Genomic DNA, 13,974 nt, shown 5'->3' with positions numbered 1-13,974 from the left:
TTTCAATGTGTCAGCCATATCCCACTGAGGCAGGGTGACCTAAAAAGAAAAACAGGTCTTTTTTTATATTTAGTGATGTATACAGGAGAAGGGGTTACTAGCCCCTTGCTACTGGCATTCCTCTTCAAGGGGGGCTCCTTGGCATGGTGAAGAGGCTCTTGGTCTGAGGAATTAGACCTGTTGGTCTCCTTCCTCAGACCGAACCTAATTACCCCCCAATCCCCCCTTCCCTATCCCATCCTCCCCTTTTTCCTTTCCTCCTCCTCCCCCCGTCCCTCCCTTATTCCCTTCCTCTTTTTGGCCTTTGGGATTCTTTCCACAGGCCTACTGGTTCCTAGGTAGGGGGAAGGGTACCAGGGTCAATCTCATTCCGTTGAGGTTCTTGTGGTGGTGTAGTTTGCCGTGGAATCTGGATCGCCTGGGGATATCCAATTCCCTCTCTGGTCTTCTGGGGGGTGGCTTTGGGTGTCTTTTGGGTGACGGGTGTATCTCTGGAGGCCGCCTTTCGGATTCCGGGGGTGGTGGCCAAAGGAGGTATGCTTTGTGGCGGATATCCGGCCGCCCTCTCTTTGTTCCACCGAGGTAGCTCGGCAGATGTGAGGTTGCTATCCTGGATTGCTGGTTTACTGGCATGAAAGGTAGGGTATGGCACGGGTTCCATGCCGCATCTGCACTACTTGTGGTGTTGAGGTCTTCTTGGGCGCGGAGGGTGATTTTCGGCCCTTTCATTCCTCCTAGGAACTATTCCTCCCTGTTCCCCTTTTTTCTTTTTATTTTCTTTTTTTTTCTTAAAAACAAAAAGAAAGAAGTAACCTAGCATGCGGTCGACCGTGTTTCCAATTGGACCACCATGCATGGGCTTAAATTTTCCAGTACCAAAACTCACCAAATTACTTTCACTAGATGCTCTGTCAGCTCCGATCATCCTTTGTACCTCTATGGCTCCTGTATCCCTGAGTGTGATAGTCAGGTTTCTAGGCCTTCTCTTTGACCGTAGGTTATCCTGGAAACCTCACGTTACCTCTCTGAAGGCAACTTGTCACAGCCGGCTGAACCTTCTTAAAACCCTTGCTCATCTTTCATGGGGAGCTGATCGTCGAACTCTCCTTCACCTACATTCAGCCCTCATTTTATCGAAACTCAATTATGGTGACCAGATCTATTCAGTGGCCTCTCCTGCTACTCTCTCTCTAGCCTCAACCCCATCCATCACCAAGGATTACGTTTATGCCTTGGTGCTTTTCGCTCTTTCCCTGTTGAGAGCCTCTATGCAGAAGCGAATGTTCCATCCTTGTCTGTATGCTCTCACAACCTCTGCAATCCTTCAATTTATAGAATGGTCACCGATATTAGTAGACATTATTTGTTCGCCGCCCCTGTTTGCTCCGTCCCTTCTCTCTTTGCCTACATTCGCTCTTGTCTTCCCTTCATTTACCACCTTTATATGTTCATGTAGCATCTCACTTTTCCCTACCCCCCCTGGGAAGCTCCAGCTGTTTGGGTCTGTTCTTTCTCACTCCCTTGCTCGAAAGCCCAACTGCCTACGGTGGCTTCCCGCTCTCTTTTTCTTGACCACTTCCACTCTCATTCTCATGCCATCGCAGTGTACACAGATGGCTCTAAGTCTTCTGACGGCGTCGGATTCGCACCAGTGTTTCCGGACAGTGTCATGCGAGGGCATTTACTATCTTCGGCTAGCATTTTTACTGCTGAATTGTACGCCATTCTTGCAGCACTTATTCGTATTGCATCTATGCCTGTATCATCATTTGTGGTTGTCTCAGACTCCCTTAGTGCTCTACAGGCTATACGGAAATTTGATACACCTCACCCCCTAGTTCTCCATATCCAACTTTGGCTATGCCGTATCTCTACCAAGCATAAAGATATTGTTTTTTGTTGGGTCCCTGGTCATGTTGATGTACAGGGCAATGAACAGGCAGACACTGCTGCGCGGTCAGCAGTACATGACCTACCAATTTCATCCTACCAATTTCATATAGAGGTGTTCCATTTCCGGACTATTTTGCTGTAATAGCTACCAACCTTCACACCCATTGGCAACAACGTTGGTTAACTCTGCTCGGTAACAAACTTCATTCTATTAAACCGCGCATAGGTTACTGGCCATCTTCTTGTCATCAGCGTCGAGGTTGGGAGACTACTTTCTCCCGCCTTTGCGTTGGCCACACTCGTCTTACTCATGGGTATCTCATGGAGAGGCACCCTGTTCTTTTCTGTGAGCAGTGTCAAGTTCCAGTATCGATTAGCCACATTCTGTTAGACTGCCCTCTCTATCAACGAGCACGCAGAATTTACCTCCAACGTCGTCTCCGCTCTACTACTCTCTTTACCTTCCCTTCTTGCTGATGGACCCCCCTTTAATCCTGACTCTCTCATTGACTTCTTGACAACGACTGATTTACTCCACAAACTCTGATAATGACACCTTTCACACTCCCCTCAGCCCTTTCTACCTCAATCTCTTGCTGCCCTCTACCCTTTCACCATCCACTGCCCCGCTGTTCTCCGTAACCTATTACTCATCCATCTCCCTTTTGCCACCTGATACCCTCGCTTCCTTCCTGCCCTGCAGCACTGTATAGCCCTTATGGTTTAGTGCTTCTTTTTTATTATAATAATGCTACTGGCATTTTAGTAGCCTCTTATGGCACGCATGACTTTCAGAGGAAAAATTCTTTTCTTATGCTTAGATGATGGCACAGCAGTGTGGTACAGTTGTCTTAGGCATGGAACAATGATGTATAAAGCCAGGATTACCTATACATTTATCATTTACAAGTCATAGTAATGGTATAGACATGTACAATATAGTACAGTACAGTGGTACCTTGGGATACAAAATTAATTCCAGAAGGCTGTTCAAGTGCCGATACTGAACGAATTTGTTCTCATAAGGAATAATGTAAATTAGACCCCCAAAAATACACTTACAAAAGCGCTTACATAAATACACTTGCATAATTGTTCGAGTTTTGAGCTGTTCGTATCCCGAGGTACCACTGTATAATGTATCCCGAGGTACCACTGTAGTACTTTATTTTGGTTAGTGTGGATCTAGTGGGCCCAGAGATTTTAATATCAATATTATATAATATTAATTATGAGGTGTGTATATAACAGTGGTGCTGATATGTCAGGGAGATTGCAACACCCAAAACATTTATTATAAAACTGCAATAATCATCATCACAAACTGCAGAGAGAATCCCATGACAAACTTCCATACATCCAAAGGACAAAGTAAAGCAATATGGAAAACTAGACACAAATAAAGTATAATGTGATCCTTTATTGACTATGTTTAACACACACACAGTGGCTTTATCAAGATGGGTTTGTGACACTGTGGCTTTATCAAAATGTGTTTGTGACACTGTGGCTTTATCAAAATGTGTTTGTGACACTGTGGCTTTATCAAAATGTGTTTGTGACACTGTGGCTTTATCAAAATGTGTTTGTGACACTGTGGCTTTATCAAAATGTGTTTGTGACACTGTGGCTTTATCAAAATGTGTTTGTGACACTGTGGCTTTATCAAGATGTGTTTGTGACACTGTGGCTTTATCAAGATGTGTTTGTGACACTTTATCAAGATGTGTTTGTGACACAGTGGCTTTATCAAGATGTGTCTGTGACACTGTGGCTTTATCAAGATGTGTTTGTGACACTGTGGCTTTATCAAGATGTGTTTGTGACACTGTGGCTTTGTCAAGATGTGTTTGTGACACTTTATCAAGATGTGTTTGTGACACAGTGGCTTTATCAAGATGTGTTTGTGATACTGTGGCTTTATCAAGATGTATTTGTGACACAGTGGCTTTATCCAGATGTGTTTGTGACTTTGGCTTTATCAAGATGTGTTTGTGACACTGTGGCTTTATCAAGATGTGTTTGTGACACTGGCTTTATCAAGATGTGTGTGTGACACTGTGGCTTTATTAATATGTGTTTGTGACTGGATAAAGTCCACTGTGTGGGTGAAACAGAGTTGATAAAGGATCGCATTACTCTGCATTTCTATTTCTCCATCATGTTGTTTTATACTATTTATCTCTATCTTAGAGCAATATATAATTATCCCTACATGTAACATCACCTCTAAGATCACAATTTTTTTGTACCCGAGCCAATAAGCAATTGTGCATGTCATCTTGTATTGTTTGTGATGTTGAGACAAACACTAACAATACAAGATTTTTCACAAAGTTCCATGTGGTGGATGTGAAGAGATATTAGTTTTTATTTAACACATCGGCCGCTTCCCACCGAGGCCACGTTGCCTGAAAATAGAAGAAACACTTTCATTCCATCACTGTCTTGCCTGAGACATAACACTAAAGTTCAAAAATATTTATCTGGAAGAAACTGCAAGAAACTAAAGTAAATGCATTATTGAGCATAAATATGCATCTTAAACCAATGTTTGTCCAACACAAGAATTACCACAACCATGCAATGAAATTCTTAACTCAAAATTGATAATAAAAATGGAAAATTATTATAATCAAAAGTGTTAATGAGGGTTGAAAAAAATACAGAAATATATAGTATGAAAGAATTATGTGACATAAGACAAGCACAAAGAACCAAGACTACTTGCAACAGGAAAAAACTTTAATATGGATATTGAAGCATCTTGATGCTGGTGAGGGGCTTTGATCTGTACATTCTTTTTGATTATAATAATCTGTACTTCTACCCTAGCTTCCCTTCAGGTGCTGCACAATCCCTACAGGTTTAGTGCTCCCCCATAATTTTTTATTAACACACTGGCTGTCTCTCACTAAGGTAGGGCAGCCCAAAAAAGAAAAACTTTCATAATCATTCACTCCATCACTGTCTTGCCAGAGGCGTGCTTACACTACAGTTATAAAACTCCTTCAGAGTGCACTTCCCATCTCCAGGAATCAAGTCCAGCTTGTTGGTTTCCCTGAATCCCTTCATAATTGTTACCTTGCTTACACTCCAACAGCATGTCAAGTCCTAAAAACCATTTGCTCCTAACACGCTCATGCATGCTTGCTGGACATCCAAGTCCCTAGCACGCAAAACCTCGTTTACCCTCTCCACCCTTTCCTAATCTTCATCTTTCCTACATACTCTAGCCTGAGCCTCACTATCCTCGTAAAAACTCTTCACTGCACAATACAAATACGTAATATAAATATTGAAACAGATACACTACCAGTAACTACCATTACCACCATTATCTACTACCATCACTACCTAACATGTTAATGTGCCTTAAGATTTACCCTAGCATGGGCCAGTAGGCCTACTGCCATACTTCTCTAATATTTACATGTTCCTCCAGCCTATATATATAAACTGTGGGCATGAGCCTATAAACTGTGGGAACACTTGAAGTTCCTAAACCTGTACTCCGTAGAATGTAGGAGGGAGAGATACATGATTATATACACCTGGAAAATCCTAGAGGGACTAGTACCAAACTTGCACATGAAAATCACTCCCTATGGAGGCAATAGACTCAGCAGACAGTGCAACATCCCCCAATGACAAGCAGGGGTGTCACTAGCACTATAAGAGAACACAGTAAGTGTCAGGGGCCCAAGACTGTTCAACTACATCCCAGCATACATCAGGGGGATTGCCAATAGACCCCTGGCTGTCTTCAAGCAGGCACTGGACAGGCACCTAAAGTCAGTACCTGACCAGCCGGGCTGTGGTTCGTACGTTGGATTGTGTGTGGCCAGCAGTAGCAGCCTGGTTGATCAGGCCCGATCCACCATGAGGCCTGGTCACAGACTGGGTCATGGGGGCATTGACCCCCCAGAACACACTCCAGGTATACCAGATATGATCCATCACAAATTCTGATACAAGATTATTGTCTTAATAAAGTTAGTTACTGTCTGTCTACAACTACAGATGCTGGTGAGGGGCTCTTGATCTAGGGAATTGGATTTGACCTCTATTATTATTATAATCAAAAAGAAGCGCTAAGATTTGACCTCTAGTTCCCTGAATTAAGCCTGAATACCTTCCACATCCCCCACAGGCGCTGTATAGTCCTACAGGTTTAGCGCTTCCCCGTGATTATAATAGTACTACAGATGGCACCTATAACATTGCACTTCGGTGCCATCTTGTATAAGGAAAATAGTGCTTGGAGTCATTAAGTCACTACACTGCATTTGGGGTGCCATCTAGTGCAGGGAGACAGCCCTGTGTGACCCAGGTGGGTTTAGCACTTAGTTTTGCTAATGGCACTAAAAGTTAATGAAAAATGGCACTAGGCTGCCATCTATTGAAGAGAGATTAAACTAAATTAGTTAATTTTTTTGCACAATAGATGGCACTAAAAATTACTAATGAAAATAGCAGTTGGATGCCATCTATTGTTGGAATTGTTTACTAAATCTAGTTCAGTTTTTGATTAATAGATGGTGCTGTAAGTTATTGAAAATGGGAAGATAAACTAGAGACTAAACTAAATTTTTTTTAGTTCACTTTTTGCTCAATAGATGGCGAAAAAAAAATTAGAAAATGGGATGATAAACTAGGGGAGACTAAACTAAATTTTTTTTAGTTCACTTTTTGCTCAATAGATGGCGAAAAAAAAATTAGAAAATGGGATGATAAACTAGGGGAGACTAAACTAAATTTTTTTTAGTTCACTTTTTGCTCAATAGATGGCGAAAAAAAAATTAGAAAATGGGATGATAAACTAGGGAAGACTAAACTAAATATTTTTAGTTCATTTTTTGCTCAACAGATGGCGCTGAAAATTAATAATGGGAATGGCACTTTGACGCCATCTATTGTGAGAATTATGAACTAAATTTTTAGTTCATTTTTTGCATAATAGATGGCACTGAAAATTACTAATGAAAATGGCACTTGGATGCCATCTAGTGAGAGAATTATGAACTAAAAATATTTTTAGTCTCCCCTAATTAATCCTCCCATTTTCAAATTTTTTTTTTTTGCCATCTATTGAGCAAAAAGTGAACTAAAAAATATTTAGTTCAGTTTCCCCTAATTTATCCTCCCATTTTCATTAACTTAGTGCCATCTATTATGCAAAAAATGAACTAAAGATTTAGTTAATAATTCCAACAATAGATGGCATCCAAGTGCCCTTCTCATCTTCAGTGCCATCTAGTGTGCAAAAAATGAACTAAAAATATTTACTCTCCTCCCATTTTCATTAACTTATAATAAAAAAAAGAAGCGCTAAGCCATCATTAACTTATAGTACCATCTATTATGCAAAAAATGAACTAATTTAACCTTTAAACTGTCCGTAGAACATTTCACTGTAAAAAAAGTAATCTTTTTTTACATTTGAAAATGTGTAAAAAAAAAAAAAACTTTGATCTACATTTTTTTATACTGGAAAATATGTAAAAAAAATGTAGATCTACTTTTGGAGCACTACGCATGTGAACATGGATCTGTTTGGACAGTTTAAGGGTTAATATGTAATTCCAACAATATTATTATAATCAAAAAGAAGCGCTAAGCCACAAGGGCTATACAGCTATTCCAACAATAGATGGCATCAGTGTCATTTTTATAAATTTTTAGTGCCATCTATTATGCAAAAAAATTAACTAATTTATTCTCCCTACAGTAGATGGCAGCCTGGTGCCATTTTTATTAACTTTTACTTTTTCTGTTACCAAGGGTGAAGCACAAAACCCACAGAGGTTATAGTGTGCCTGGGAAATGGGAGGCAATTATATTATAATCAAAAAGAAGCGCTAAGCCACAAGGGCTATACAGTGCTAGTTATAATCATAACTAAGAGCTAAATCTACAAGGGTCAATGAGAGGCAGGCCAATTCAATCCAAGAGAGGATTATTACAATTAAGGGGGAGCGCTAAACTCATAGAATTATACAGCGCATGTAGGGGGGAGGACTGAAGGTATTCAGGCTCAATTCAGGGAACTGGAGCACAGATCCAATTCCCTAGATCAAGAGCCCCTCACCAGCATCAAGGAACCTTCCTTGAGAGGATCTAAGAGAGGAAAAAGTCCAATTCCATGCATCAAGTGCCCAACACTAGCATCAACTTCAGTAGACGCAGGAAAGTGGTCGAGAAAGAGACACGAGCAAATGTGAATATCTAGAAAATATTTGTGTTCTGGGACTATGATCCTAACAAACACAGGTTTGAGAACAACACATACTGGCAAGAAAGGTGATGACATGACAGTGAGGTAAGAGACAGCATCAGGTAACCTATGAAGTCAAGTGACAACCACATAATGTAGTGGACAGGTCTAAGGTTGTGTTTGATATAAGGACACAAGTGCAACTAATGCAACATTTTATTGTAGCAACAATTCACTCTGCAGGAACTTTGTTAAGACATTACAAACAAGGACACAGAGTATATATAGGTATAGTGTGAGGTGCAAAGCATAATACAATCATTGTAGGTAATAGCAGTAGTATTCATGGTAGTAATAGTACTACAACTACTACCACCGCCTACAATGATTATATTATGCTTTGCACCTCACAATATACCTATAAATACTCTCTGTGTTCATGTATTGTTTGTAATGGGTTTGACAAAGCTCCTGGAGAGCAAAACGTTGCTACAATAAAATGTCACATTAATGGCACTTGTGTCCATTTATCTAACATACTGTTGGTAATTCTACCATCAATACTACATCTAAAGATGTGTCCTGTGATGACTTTCAATGTCAAAAATGCCTGGAAGCCTCATTAATTATTCACTAAAATTGAATAAAAAAAAGTTGGAAATTATTCGGTGGTTGTGGAGATTATCTCCCCCTGGGCTCCCCCTGGGCTCAGTCACAGACCAGACACAAGGCCTCCTAGGCTCCCCCTGGGCTCGGTCACAGACCAGACATCAGGCCTCCTAGGCTCCCCCTGGGCTTGGTCACAGACCAGGCCTCCTAGGCTCCCCCTGGGCTCAGTCACAGACCAGGCCTCCTAGGCTCCCCCTGGGCTTGGTCACAGACCAGGCCTCCTAGGCTCCCCTGGGCTCGGTCACAGACCAGGCCTCCTAGGCTCCCCCTGGGCTTGGTCACAGACCAGGCCTTCTAGGCTCCCCCTGGGCTTGGTCACAGACCAGGCCTTCTAGGCTCCCCCTGGGCTCAGTCACAGACCAAACCTTCTAGGCTCCCCCTGGGCTCAGTCACAGACCAAGCCTCCTAGGCTCCCCCTGGGCTTGGTCACACACCAGGCCTAGGCTCCCCCTGGGCTTGGTCACAGACCAAGCCTCTTAGGCTTCCCCTGGGCTCGGTCACAGACCAGGCCTCAGGCTCCCCCTGGGCTCAGTCACAGACCAGGCCTCCTAGGCTCCCCCTGGGCTCAGTCACAGACCAGGCCTCCTGGGCTCGGTCACAGACCATGCCTCCTAGGCTCCCCCTGGGCTCGGTCACAGACCATGCCTCCTAGGCTCCCCCTGGGCTCAGTCACAGACCAGGCCTCCTAGGCTCCCCCTGGGCTCGGTCACAGACCATGCCTCCTAGGCTCCCCCTGGGCTCGGTCACAGACCATGCCTCCTAGGCTTCCCCTGGGCTCGGTCACAGACCAGGCCTCCTAGGCTCCCCCTGGGCTCGGTCACAGACCAGGCCTCCTAGGCTCCCCCTGGGCTCGGTCACAGACCAGGCCTCCTAGGCTCCCCCTGGGCTCGGTCACAGACCATGCCTCCTAGGCTCCCCCTGGGCTCGGTCACAGACCATGCCTCCTAGGCTCCCCCTGGGCTCGGTCACAGACCAGGCCTCCTAGGCTCCCCCTGGGCTCGGTCACAGACCAGGCCTCCTAGGCTCCCCCTGGGCTCGGTCACAGACCAGGCCTCTTAGGTAGGAAAGGAAATATTACAGGATTAAGAACTATGTATTACAAAACACCAAGGAAAGTAATATAGGAAAGCCCTGTGTTTTCTGCTCCCTCTTTACTGCTCTCAATTTTTCAGCAGTTTTCAATTTAGTTATTGTTTGGTGCTTTTTCTGCTGCTTTGCACAACAGTTGTGTCAGGGAAGAGTTACCGGTGTCATGTTTTAAGTATTATATGTATTTTGTATTTATTTTACTTTTGTATGTGATTTTTTTATGCCAAGCTGTACTGAGCACTTAATATATTATAGTGTAAACATGTTATCGGGCATTTCGGACCCTTTCGATATTGAAAAAAAAAAACTTTTCCACTCGCCAACAACTATCACTTATCAGCGAGGGTCAGGAACATAACAGCTATGAAAACAGGGACCTCCTGTAATAATAATGTCAAACTAAGCATTAAACCTGGACCAAGGAAAGTAAAGATGTGTGTGTGTGTGTGTGCATAGTGAATAAAAGTCGAGGTTTGTAACATTTATACTGAAAAGATGTCCACCCAGTGGACTCATACGAGGGTGCTGTGGAACTGCAGCACCCACTATTTTCACTCAGTATTATCGCTAACATTAAATATGTCTTTTTTTTTTTCCTTTAAATCTTTCTTTATACTTGTACATTATATAATCAAAGACTTGTACATTATATAATCAAAGAGTTAAAGAAAATAGGGGGTGCTGCAGAACCCCCGCATGAGCCACCTCTGCTTAAATTCCTTTCCACGTCCACTGCTCAGTAACCTACACTGACACTACTGTCAGTGACAGTAGTGTCAGTTATGTGTTTATTAACTACATGCAGTTGTGATGAATGGTTTAGAAAACCGACAAGTTGAAGAATTGAGACACTTATGTTTTCTAATGGTAGTTTTGAAGGTGATGAATGTGTCTGCAGTTCTAGAGTTTTCAGGTAGTGTTTTCCAGATTTTAAGGCCTTTGACATACACTGAATTTTTGTAAAGGTTTAGTCGGACACGGGGAATGTCATAGAGATGTTTGTGTCTGGTGTTATGCCTGTGGGTCCTGTCACAACTATCAAGAAAGGGTTTTAGGTCAAGGTTAATATTGGAATTTAAGGTCCTGTAGATTTAGATTGCACAGTAGTAAATGTGGATGTTCTGAACAGGGAGTAAGTTTAGATCTATGAAGAGTGTGGGGGGGAGGGGGGGTGTTGCCAGGGATGGGACTGACTGACTATAGTGACTTGACTTACTGACTGGACTAAGTGACTTACTGACTTGACTAACTATAGTTAGTGAGTACTGACCGACTAAGGGTCAATGAGAAATGAGATGCTTGATACTGAGATGCTTTGCCGTTTCCACGACTAAACTTCCGGTACAGCTTACAATACTGACTGGTTGGAGAGCTGGTCATAAGTCTGAGTGATCTTTAAACAGGTAGGTTGTTATATGAGGAGTACCTGTATTATATAACTTTAACATTGTTACTCATAAAGACCACAATACAATAAAGATACCCAGATGTTGCGCATGTGTCTTAATTTCATCTTGTCGGTATTATATACCATTCTTACACAAATTGTTACTCATAAAGACCACAATACAAAAAAAAAAAAAAAGTCACGAAAAATGGAATATAAAACTAATAAAAAACTGCCAAAGATTTATATCATTATATGAGCACTTTCAAATGCAGTGAAACCTCGGCTTATGAACTTAATCCATTCCGTGACCTTGTTCGTATCCTGATTTGTTCGTATGCTGAGTCAGTTTTCTTCATTTAAATTAACTGAAAAGCCATTAATCCTTTCCAGTGGAATTCCTGCTCTCAGAGAGAGGAAAAATACACTTAAATATAGAGCTAATATCAACTCTACAGCTTATTTATCTATCACAATTGCTCTAATATGACATAATAAACAATATAAATAACATAGAAACCTGATATATACTCTAGAATAAAATATGTCATTATGTGACAAGTGGAGGCGGCTATAACTGCTCCCGCATTGTTGTGGTATTCACTGCCACCTAGTGACGGCCTTTTGAAGCCGTCTATTATTGTATTATTATTATAGTACATTATTATTATATACGTATTATTATTATATTGATTCAGGCTTAATTTAGGGAACTGGAACACAGATCCAATTCCATAGATCAAGAGCCCCTCACCATGTACGTACTACTACTACTACTACTAATAATAATAATAAAAGGCTGCCAGTAGTTGGCACCACCATCAGCAAAACATTGGTAACCACTACTTTTCACCTGTCTAGACTTAAGTAGTCTATAAGTATTAGGTTAAGTCTGCCTGAAATGCCTCGGCATGATAGTGGCTTTCTTTGCTCCAATCATGTTATATGTAAACACACATTGCAACCTTTGCAAAGAAATAACTATTTTATTTATTTATTTATTTAAGGAACCTCCCTTGAGGAGGAAGTACACACCTTCAAATTTTGTTCATATCCAGAAGCAAAAAATCGACTGAATGACGGTTCGTATCCTGAAAAGTTCGCATGGTGGGGCATTCATAAGCCGAGGTTCCATTGTATAAGGAAAATGATTAATCATTTCCCATGAAAAAAATCCTATTGTTATTGGCATATTATACAATGATGGGGTTGTAAAAATAATTTAAACACTGCTTAATACTAAAATATGTAAATACAAAAGAATTAGATGAAATAAATGCAAATTTAACCTCACTTTATTTTGCTGAAAAGAGTCGAGTGCCTACCAGGATAGTGCTGAGAAGGGAGGAGGAAATGTTATTGTTTGGAAGGAGAGTCCCCTTCTCTTTTCCCTATTTCGACCTGGTTGAAGCTCACCAAAGAACTTTGCTTCTGCCTTCTCCTCAGGATGTTTTGGAAATGTGACATAGTCTGGTCATTCCATTATTATTATTATTATTATTATTATAATGACAGGAGCGCTAAACCCATAGGATTATACAGCGCATGTGGGGGGATGGAAGGTATTCAGGCTCAATTCAGGGAACTGGAGCACAGATCCAATTCCCTAGATCAAGAGCCCCTCACCAGCATCAAGGAACCTCCCTTGAGGGGTGTGATATTTCCAGACACTGCTATTATGGCTTGTTTGGGATTTGTTGGGGTGGTACTGCTCTGCAAAGTTTTTGACGTCCATCTATTTGGCAAAGATTTCCTTGATTAATGAAGTAGGTACTTCCTCTATCTCCTCTTCTGAGCCTGAAGAGAGTGCATCCATCTTAGACTTGTGCTCCTCCTTCTCAAGTTCCTGTAACTCCTCAGTGGTCAGCTCTTCCCTGTGCTCCTCCACTAACTCCTCCACATCACCATCACACATCCAGACTCATGGACCTGCCCAGAGAGACAATGTCCTCCGCTGTACCATTTCCTTCATTGCTTGGTTCTTCTCATTAACTTTCTTAGAACTCATGGTTAATGAATTTACTAAAAATTTATACGACAAAACACAAAATCACATAAAAATTCGCAGTTACAGTGCGGGTTGTTACAGTATGCAAACCTAAGTAATGTATATTAGAGGTGTGTACGCATTAGATGAATTAAATGTGGGCAGTCCTGGCTTTGTAAACAAGGGTAGCACACGATGTCATGACTCATTTTGACCCATATAAGTTCTAGCACGCGAGTCGTATTCCAAAGAAAGGTCACATACCAAGCAAAAATTTTCGTGTCCAAACAGGATGTATACCAAGTTGGACATATTCCAAAGCAGATGTATACTGAGGTACCAGTGTATCTGTTAATGGTATCATAAGTTCTAATAAAAAAAAATATTAATAAATATTACATTGTACACTACTACGTAATTGTTATGACAAATCACAAAACACTACCTTGGTCATCAAAACTCATAAACCTGCTAACATAAACAATACATGTCTACTGACTGCGAGCAGAGACGATTATTGATAGTGAGATAGAACACTAGGCCAAAAGTTACGTGATAATGGTGTTGACATTGGGACGTGCCATTGTCGTGTTGACTTCAGTCGTTGTTGATATAGTGTTGCCACCCACTGGAATCCTTACCTGTTTTACATTATTACCAACTTAAGAAATGGTGCCTACAAATTAAAATTTTATTACAGAAACTAAAAATTATTTGTTTGAAAAAATATAA

General features: G+C 41.4%; 1 protein-coding gene across 5 annotated transcripts in view; it reads right to left on the bottom strand.

Moving 5' to 3' along the window:
• Positions 1 to 3,147: 3,147 nt before the first annotated feature.
• The window catches only part of LOC138850989 (FH1/FH2 domain-containing protein 3-like), a 44,131-nt gene continuing 33,304 nt past the window's right edge, over positions 3,148 to 13,974 (bottom strand). For 2 of the 5 annotated variants that reach the window (XM_070092838.1, XM_070092835.1), the window contains exon 6: positions 3,148 to 4,304. The gene's annotated coding sequence lies outside the window, so the exon portion shown is untranslated. Of the gene's footprint in view, positions 4,305 to 11,484; positions 13,185 to 13,259; positions 13,884 to 13,974 lie in introns of those variants that run through there. The other 3 variants (XR_011392986.1, XM_070092836.1, XM_070092837.1) reach the window with 3 other exon arrangements.

Source organism: Cherax quadricarinatus, chromosome 41 (assembly GCF_038502225.1).
Source record: "Cherax quadricarinatus isolate ZL_2023a chromosome 41, ASM3850222v1, whole genome shotgun sequence".
Taxonomy (NCBI): domain Eukaryota; kingdom Metazoa; phylum Arthropoda; class Malacostraca; order Decapoda; family Parastacidae; genus Cherax; species Cherax quadricarinatus.
Note: the sequence above shows the minus strand (reverse complement) of the source record. Positions and strands in the feature narration are given on the sequence as shown.